Here is a 9,645-nt window from a genome sequence, read left to right on the forward strand (position 1 = left end):
TTGACTTTCTCTGTAGCGGTCTGTCCTCCCCTGATTTAAGGAGGTGATTTTTCTTTGGCTAAAGACATACTAGAAAACATTGCCATCCTCAGTAGAAGACAGTGTGGTAGGTTGGAGGTGCCTACCTGAGCCCAAGCAGGTGAGCAGCTGCTTAACAGAGGGTAGCATAGGCGCCGACTCCATGGGGCCTGAGGGGGCCTGAGCCCCCTCAAAAATTCGTTTGGGGGGGCTCCGCCCCCCCAATAATTTAAGAAAATTATTACCGTATTTTTCCGGCATTCTGCCTCAGGGTCTTACTGCCCACCCTGCTCTGTTTCCTTGCTGTGTTGGCTCAAACGGAACAAAGAGCAGGGAAAGCCCCTCCCCTCCAGGCAGAGGGAAAGCAGAGTGTGTCTCTGTGCTCCGTGCAGGAGGGAGAGAGAGAGAGCGAGAGAGAGCGCGCGAGCTGGCTGACTTGGGTGGGTAGGTGAGGGAAAACTTTTGCCTTCCTTTCCTCCCTCCTCCTGTTATACCCCTCTCCTGCATTCTTAGCCAGCTGCTTCTCTGCACACCCCTCTCCTGCTCCGTGTCCCTTCTGTGTTTTTCCTTCCCTCCCCACTTAAAATGTGGTTAAAAAGCATGGATCCACATGGATCCTCAGGATCTTTGCATTGGGTCAGCCCAAATTCACCATCAGATCACATAGCATGTCCATGGCTACAGCCTGCCCCCCAAAAATCACGCACCCACTGTTGCCTGGGGCTGCAATGGTGCAAAAATGTGGTTAAAAAGCATGGATCCACATGGATCCTCAGAATCTTTGCATTGGGTCAGCCCAAATTCACCATCAGAGCACATAGCATGTCCATGGCTACAGCCTGCCCCCCCAAAATCACGCACCCACTGTTCCCTGGGGCTGCAATGGTGCAAAAACGTGGTTACAAAACATGGATCCACATGGATCCTCAGGATCTTTGCATTGGGTCAGCCCAAATTCACCATCAGAGCACATAGCATGTCCATGGCTACAGCCTGCCCCCCCAAAATCACGCACCCACTGTTGCCTGGGGCTGCAATGGTGCAAAAACGTGGTTACAAAACATGGATCCACATGGATCCTCAGGATCTTTGCATTGGGTCAGCCCAAATTCACCATCAGAGCACATAGCATGTCCATGGCTACAGCCTGCCCTCCAAAAATCACGCACCCACTGTTGCCTGGGGCTGCAGTGGTGCAAAAACGTGGTTACAAAACATGGATCCACATGGATCCTCAGGATCTTTGCATTGGGTCAGCCCAAATTCACCATCAGAGCACATAGCATGTCCATGGCTACAGCCTGCCCCCCAAAAATCACGCACCCACTGTTGCCTGGGGCTGCAATGGTGCAAAAACGTGGTTACAAAACATGGATCCACATGGATCCTCAGGATCTTTGCATTGGGTCAGCCCAAATTCACCATCAGAGCACATAGCATGTCCATGGCTACAGCCTGCCCCCCCAAAATCACGCACCCACTGTTGCCTGGGGCTGCAATGGTGCAAAAACGTGGTTACAAAACATGGATCCACATGGATCCTCAGGATTTTTGCATTGGGTCACCCCAAATTCACCATCAGATCACATGTCTGTGGCCACAGCATGAAGCACAAAAATGATACATCCACTGTTTCATTCAGAATGTTTTTTTCCCTTGTTTTCCTCCTCTAAAAACGATGTGCGTGTTATGGTCAGGTGCGTGTTATAGAGCGAAAAATACGGTAGTTATATTATGCTTTGTAAAATCACAAAATTATGTTGGTATTTTTTATTTTCCTTGTTTGATGATAGTTACCTTTTAAAATACATTCAGTAATGAGTTAAAACAAATAATTATTACGGTAGTAAAAGAGGCGGCGCGAGTAGTTTTGCTCGGTGCGTGCGACTGGCCCAGCCCCTCTTTCCTTTTCCTCTCTTCTGCTCTCCCACCGGGCGCCTGAGGGAGAGTTACTTAGCGGTTCTGAGGAGCCGCTGTTGTTTCGGCAGGGGAAAAACCGCCTGCGAACCGCCGAGCTCCCTCTCTCTTTCCAGCCTCTCTCTCTCTCTCTCTCTCTCGCTATGGCCAAGGAGGAGGAGAAGCCCTTCAGCCAGTCTATGGCCGAGTGGCGGAGGTTCATCTACAACCCCAACAGCGGCGAGTTCCTGGGGCGAACGGCCAAGAGCTGGGGTGAGGAGGGCGAGCGAGCGAGCGCGCGCGGGGAAGGGAGGAGAGGGGGCGGCCGGCACGAGGGGCGGTGGGAGGCGAGGCGCGGCGGGCACTTGCCTTGCCCACCACGCATCTCTCTCCTTCTCGGTCTCTCTCCCTCCCTCAGCTGGCGAGGGGGCCACGAGGCGGGCGGCAGCAGCAGCAACGGGCCGGGAGCGGATCTTATAAAACTTCCCGGGGCAGGACCCCAGTATGGGCCCCCCCAATATTTTTTATAAGTCGGCGCCCCTGGAGGGTAGCTAGGGGAAAATATTGTGGTGGCCACCAATTGGCATGGCTTGGAAAGAGGAGTGGACAAATTCAGAGTGGATAAGGCTATCAATGGCTACTAGCCAGCCACTGTCATGCCTCTGAATACCTCTGCCGCGAATCAAATGTGGAGAGAACACTGTTGCACTCAGGTCTTGCTTGCAGGCTTCCCATAAGCATCTGGTTGTCCAGGATGATGGACTAGATGGGTCTTTGGCCAGATCCAGCAGGGCTCTTTTTGTGTACTTATGTTCCTTGAGAGAGCTAGATTTCCAGGAAGCGCTGACTGCTGGTGCTTCTCCCTGCCTTTGAAAAACAGGGGAAGAGAATACAGCAGGAGAAGCAACAGCATTCCTTTTATCACTGACACACTGCCATCCTCCTCTCTCTCTCTTTCCAAGATGGCTCCTAAGAAAACAATTTAAATCTAGGAATTCTAAGTCATTCTCAGATTTCCTAGGTTTGATTAGAGGATCAATTTATAAGTAGGCATTCCATGTCGGTCTCCCTCATACATATTTGCACAAACAGACACACACACAAGGCTAAATGAATTTTCAAAAACTTCTAAAATACTCTTGCCAGATTCTGGACTCTCCAATGGATTAATCTGAAAAACAACTAGGGACTCAATTTAGACTTTCCTGGCAGCCTGCAAGAGAAACACGTCAAAGTCAAGAGTTCTACTTTATTGAAGACCCTCTTAGGAGGCTATCAAGAATGCAATGTGTCTGCCTAGTAGCCAAAGATCAGTGGGAGGTAATATTTAGTTTATTAATGTGCCGTTTGATTCCTCCCCCCCCCTTCTGTAGTGTTGGTGCCTAGCATAAAACTGGGACTCTTGCTGCAATTTTGCGTGCTTTTTAAAAAAATAAAGATAATCTTTGAAACATGAATAAAACTTAACAAGATCTAGCCTTATATCGAAATACATTTGAGTCCCTCCCAGGATTATTCAAGAGAAACAGTTGACTTCTATGCCAGAATGCTTGAGTAAATGGTTCCCTGCTTGTGTAAAATAGCGCATCTTTTCATTTCAGGAAAAAAGACTCTTTTGCACTAGAGTCAAGGTTAATTTTGAAACAACCCTTCACTTTCAAGGCAACTGTATTTATTAGTAAGAGTCTATATTCAACAATAGAGGGGTTTTCAATGGAAGCTTGACAATACAGGTAAGGCATCTAGAGAATTGAATCATAAATAGAGAATGGACTGTTGACTGACAGGGCTTTTCAAAATGAAAACATTGTGGCAAAATGAGGCAACTTTTAGCCCCATTCTCTTTCCAATAAATCAGGGGGAAATTACAAAAGCGGCATGCAGAACAGGCTGGTGCTGTGATTCATGCTTTGCCATTATGTCCCCTTCAATTTATTTTATTGGCAATTTGAGGCTGTACTGCTGGGAAATGAGTCTACACTGGGTGGGCTAAACAACAGCCCTTCGCACCTTTGTCTGCCCAGCCCTGTTCTTCTAGTAGGGATGGGTAAATATGTCAATTTCAACTTCTCTCAGTTTCTCATTTTTCCACTCTTCAGTTCAGTTCTTCACATTTCCATATCACTTTGCAATATCCCCCCCCCAAAAAAAAAAATAATAATGAAAAGTCAGCAACATTTCAGTTTGAATTTCTCATAATATACACATTTTTGTATGCATTTTCCCTTATACCCATTCCCCCCCCCAATATAATGCATTTCCCCATGATATTTCCACTATTTCCCACTAATATTCATTGTATGTGGATATTTCCACCAATATGCATTGTATGCACATGTTACTAAAGTATATGCATATTTGTCCACATTCCTTGGTACAGCACTGAAAAATTCAAGGAATACCTGGGTTTCAGTTCTTGTTTTGTTTCAGAAAGTGCAGATTAGGTAGGTTCACCTTTAAATGTCAACCAAGTAAAATCCTCCCAGCCCCTAGTTGGCAGCTGTTGCTAACACTGGTTGAGCAGGAATGAGAACTTGGCAAAACAGCCTGTGCACATCGGAACAAGACCAGCAAATCCAGTGCATGGATAGGTTGGTGAGTTTCATTTTAGGATTATAGTAACAAGAATAGCCTTCATGGCAGCAATGAGGAAACTGGGACCTTCCAGATACTCTTGGTGTACAACTCCCATCATCCTTGGCCATTGACCACACTAGCCAATGGCAGTTGAAATCCAGCAACATCTAGAAGGACATAGGTTCTCCATCTCTGCCTTCCTGTCCAGGCAGTGACCAGATTCAGATCTCTTTTTCAGCACATGAGTCCTTCTTCACATTGTTTCACAATTTAGTCCTTCACATTGTTGCCTCGCCTCCCCCATTTGTTATTTCCCCTCTTTTAGTGAAAAAAAGAGGTTATTTTCTGTATCTGTTTTGATCTATTACTCTAGTGCCTTTCAGACACTGGTAGACTCTTAACTCCCATAAGCCCTTGCCAGCATGGGCAATGGTCAGAGATGATGGGAGTTTTACTCCCAACAACATCCAGAGGGCACCATGTTGGCTACCCCTATAATAGGTTTTCTTATCGCCCTGCTTCTTGATGAGGCGTCTCAGTCTCCAAAACCTTCTCTGAAGTCTCGCTGACACTTTGTACTGTGGATGTTTCATTTGTTCTGTCTTGAGACTTTAACTTGCCTGTCCATCTGATACAGGTACATCTACATTCTCCGTTCTCTCATCCATCACTGGCTCAAGCCTTTTCGTGCACTGCTGATCTCTTCGGTTCCCCCCATAGACAGCTGCATCATTAGACTGAACCCAATATGATCTGGGGGTCATGTGTTGCTCAGACAGTTTTCACGCTGCATTTCGACAGATGGTAACTGGATCTTTTTTGGTTTTTATTTCTGAACGTTTGACATCTGGTGCACAACTGCACCAGTACTTTAATTTGGAGCACATATGCCTGGCCAATAAACACTTTTTGGTGGGGAGGGGAGGAACCTTGTGAGTCAGTTCCCAGATGACTCACAAGTATGGTGGTAACTATTCATTGTTCCTTTCCATAGACCTTCTGGTACCAACAACAATCATAAAAAAGACCATCCAGTTCACTTAGGCAACCAAAGCCTTGTGCACACTTACCAGTACATAAGTTCCATTGAGAAGAATACAACTTACTTCAGAGTAAGCAAACATACACTGCATTGTTCATTCCTCTATAATTCCAGTGAACATGGATGTTATCTAGGTTCTGCTTACCTATCTGACAAGTCACTGCATCTTACCAGGGGCAGGGCAATGGTGAGATTCGGGCTATGTAGAGACACTAGCAGACCGGCACTCTTGCCAGTGAATCCATGCAGTCCCAGACCCATCCAGGTATTACCTAATTCACACTTTCTGAAACAATAACAAGTACTGGAACACAATCATCTTTCCAATTTGCACTTCTATGAATTTTTCAGTGCAGTTCTCCTGCCAAATAGTGTATATGTGTTCCCCGTAGTATACACTATGGGGAAACAAAAATATTTATATATTAGTGAAAATAGCATACAAAAATGCACTGTATTAGGGAAAGCTGCTTTGCAAGAATTTGTATATTAGGCGTATATGTCTTATACAAAGAGCAAAGTGCCTTACAAAGAATTCTAGGAATAATCACTTATCTAGCAAAGTTTGCACCGAGCATAGCAGAAGCGATAACCCCATTAAGAGGGTTTTAAGCCCCAAATACTGAGTTTTATTGGATACCAATTCATGAAACAGCATCCTAGCAGTCAGTGGAACTATTAACAAAAGCCCCTGTTGGCTACTTGATGCAAAACCATCTTGATGCAAAAGAATTGGTAAACACTGTGTTTCTGGGTGCCACTTTTACAAGATGTACTTTAGTTGCATTAAGGTTTGCCTGTTGCAAAATTCTCTTACACACAAGTAAGCAGTCTGTGGACCACTCTTCAGTAATAGATAATTTCAATTTTTTTAAATAAAAAAATCCTAGTACATGTTGTTTGAATTCATTTGAACTCTTGTGAGTCATCCAAATCCACCTTTTCCCTCTTCAATATGCAAGGTTTCCTTACATCCCATAGTGCTCTGTCATTCAGCGAGGTCAGTGCGAGGTCAAAGAAGCTTCTATTGGGAATTGTGTGCAGAAGAAAATCCTATAATCTGAGAAGTCCTCTCTCATCCTTACCTTTTAAGATTTCCTAATACCGCTCCTCCCCCATCCCTTTCTGGTCATGGTTGTTAATTGCCATCGATCGTATACCCTATTGCATATAGATAATCTTAATGAAGTTGTGCTCTTCCAGCTACACCAAAGGCAACTAACACATTTCTTGGTGTGTAGACGGAATACAATATACATACAAATAGTTTCTGAGATGGGAATTGGGCCAACCTGATTCACAACTTGTAAGCTGCTACAAAAAGTTAGATCCGGCTAACTAGAAAGACACATTATATCTTTTTTTAATGTCTGAGCCATTCATAAGATTCTATTATGTGTTTTGGTGGGAGTTTTCCAATCCTATGTACTCTAACCTGGGGATAGTTTTGTGTGCCATTCCTTTGGTGTGGTATAACCTTTGTTTTCGAACTCCCAGCTTATTGACATTAAGGTAGGGGTTCTCCCTATGCTTTAGACGTCTTCTGACATTTTTTCAGCTAGTGCTCTGCACACCTCCATTGTACTTGCTCTAACTATGCCACCCAAGTCCATCTGAATCTGAGAGATTTTGTCCCTAAAACGCTTCACAGAGTCGTTTCAGCAGGCCTCAAGAGTGTCTTCCTTGACTACATGACAAAGCTTTCTTCACTGCCACCATCACCACATGGTATGCCAGCCTGAGTAGACCAGGGATGGGGAGCCTATGGCCCTCCAGATGTTGATGGACTATGACACCAGCCAACATGGCCAAGGTCAAAGACAATGGGAGTTGCAGTCCTACATTACCCAGAGGGTCTCAGGAGTAGAGAAGACAGACCAAGCTATAAGGGAGCTTCCTATGTTGCCTGTAGCTGAGAGACCGGTTTGTACTAGATGGTCCTTTGGCCTTTGTTAACTTTCTGATTCTGTGAGCTGGAACATTTTCCTACTAGCTCATTTCCATCCATTGCCTCTTTCTTTGCCTCTTTGACACGTAATACCCTTTAGCCTATTAATCTAAGTCTAGGATACCCACAGGATGCTAAACTAATTAAGCCTAGATTCTTGTAACTGCTGGTGGGTTATAAGCTCAAAAGTATGTAGCAACACATGGCAGTGTGGCCCTGGCATGCGCCCATGCTTCATTTCGCCTTGACCTTTTAGCTGATACCCAATAGAGAAAGGATCAGTCCTTCCATATGGCAGAAGCCTCATTTACTAATATGCTGGCCTCCTGAGTCACTGCTGTAATATGAACTTTCCATAGAAATTGACCCCTGTTAACTCACACTGCTTAGTTGTTTACCTTTGGTATGCCGGCACTTCCTAACCCTTGTTAATATACTATTTTCGCATATTAAAAAAATATTGCCTGGTTATGAAAATAGCATTGATATCATTATGAACTTTAAGAGGATCAGAATCACAGTCTCCTCACTGAAAGCTTTAGTTCATGCCTTGGCTATGTCCCACCATTGATGGGAAGAATAAGACTAACAAGGACAAGAGCCAGGATAAGACTATCGATGACTGCTGGCCATGATGGTTAAGCTATGCCTTCACTGTTAGAGGCAGTAATGCTTCTGAATACCAGTTGCTGGAAACTGAAAGAGGGGAGGGTGGTCTTGTGCTCAGGTCCTAGTTGCGGGTTTCCCAGAGATCTGGTTGACTACTGTAAGAACAAGATGATAGGCCATTGGCCTAATCCAGCAGGATATTCTTGTGGGAATGTTCAGGGGTGCAGGAGAGGATAGATTGTTTGATTATAGCCTTTCCAACTTGTGTTAACAAGTTCACGATTTAGCAGAGTAACACTCCCCCTTTTAAACTCACAGTGGATGCATTTGCTCAGGCTTGCTAAAGCCTCTATAATAACTGTTCTGCTATTTCTCCCTTATTCCCTCATAAAAGATAAGACACGACAGAGTCTTCTATAAAAGTATAAAAAGAGTTTACTCACATTCTGTTCACAATCGGATCCAAGAAGGCAGACTTAGCTTAGAAAAGTAACATACACCTGGAAATTATCTCATAAGGAGATAGTCCCTTTGTCCTCTCTTGGCTGGAAGCATCTTTGGCTAAGCAGACGTTTCTTCTTCGATGCATGTAGTCAAAGAGAGAGATGGCTGCCCTGCCCTGTGCTTTTGTCATTACCTGCACAGGTGAGGCCACACCCACCTCTAGTCACATGCAGAGGAAGTCTGTCCCAGCCCAGAAGCAAACAGGAAGTTTACCTGCTGGCTGGACAAACATTCCTCCCCATGTGTAAACATGTTTACTCTAGGAATGTTGTATTTGTCTGCTCTTGTTTTTCAAATCCCACAGTTCTTAGTTCTTGTGGCAACAACTGTCTTCTCTCTGGTTGCCATGGTCACTCCTTATGTGTAGCAAACAGGATATTCGTTTTAACCCCATAACAGGCAGGGATGGAGGGTAGGTCTTGTGGATGACCAGGGTGGGAGACATTTTCCCCCCTTCATACTTCAGTGTTTTGGAAAATATGAACACAGTTTCAAGTTTGGGAACTAGTAAGTCAAGATATAGTTGAGTCAATTGCATATGAAATGTAGGCATATCCTGCATCAGAGCCAGTGAAGGTGTGACTTTTAAAAATAATAATTAGAAAGGGCTAGACTACGTATTGACCTGAATTGCATATCTGAAGGAATGATATGAACATTCACTGTACCGCCTCTCGAGGTGACATGACTGTCGGGGTGTTTCAAGAAATCAAAAGGCTTCCCGCTGCATATCTTCATAGACCACACATTAGAACATCCCTCCAGAAATGTTTAAAAAGTGATTTCTAGTTGCTCCGGGGAAGAAAGTTGGCATGGTTAATTGCTGCCCTGTTGGAATCTGCATTGCACAAAGGGCTCAGTGAGAGCTAAAGAAGGAGAATTTAATCAAGGTTGGTAAAGATGGTTTTTAATGGAAGTGAATTCAGCAGAGGACAATAATCATTAAAAGCTGAGGTGTTAATCAAAAAAATTCTCATAAGGGGGGGTGGGGAGAGAACACCCTGTGGAATACTGCAAGGTATCCAGAAAATGCTTTTGTTGTTGTTGTTTT

General features: G+C 44.5%; 2 long non-coding RNA genes across 8 annotated transcripts in view; one reads left to right on the plus strand and one right to left on the minus strand.

The window, feature by feature from the left end:
* The window catches only part of LOC310826361, a 683,860-nt gene that overhangs the window by 276,147 nt on the left and 398,068 nt on the right, over positions 1 to 9,645 (plus strand). The gene's annotated exons all lie outside the window — the stretch shown is intronic.
* LOC310826278 overlaps positions 1 to 9,645 on the minus strand; it is an 89,592-nt gene that overhangs the window by 19,798 nt on the left and 60,149 nt on the right. For 2 of the 7 annotated variants that reach the window (XR_014555669.1, XR_014555670.1), the window contains one exon: positions 2,464 to 2,781. The exons of the other annotated variants lie outside the window; for them this stretch is intronic. This is a non-coding gene — a long non-coding RNA (uncharacterized lncRNA). Of the gene's footprint in view, positions 1 to 2,463; positions 2,782 to 9,645 lie in introns of those variants that run through there. 7 annotated transcript variants of the gene reach the window in all.

This window comes from Podarcis gaigeae (assembly GCF_964106915.1).
Source record: "Podarcis gaigeae genome assembly, chromosome: 10".
Lineage (NCBI taxonomy): Eukaryota > Metazoa > Chordata > Lepidosauria > Squamata > Lacertidae > Podarcis > Podarcis gaigeae.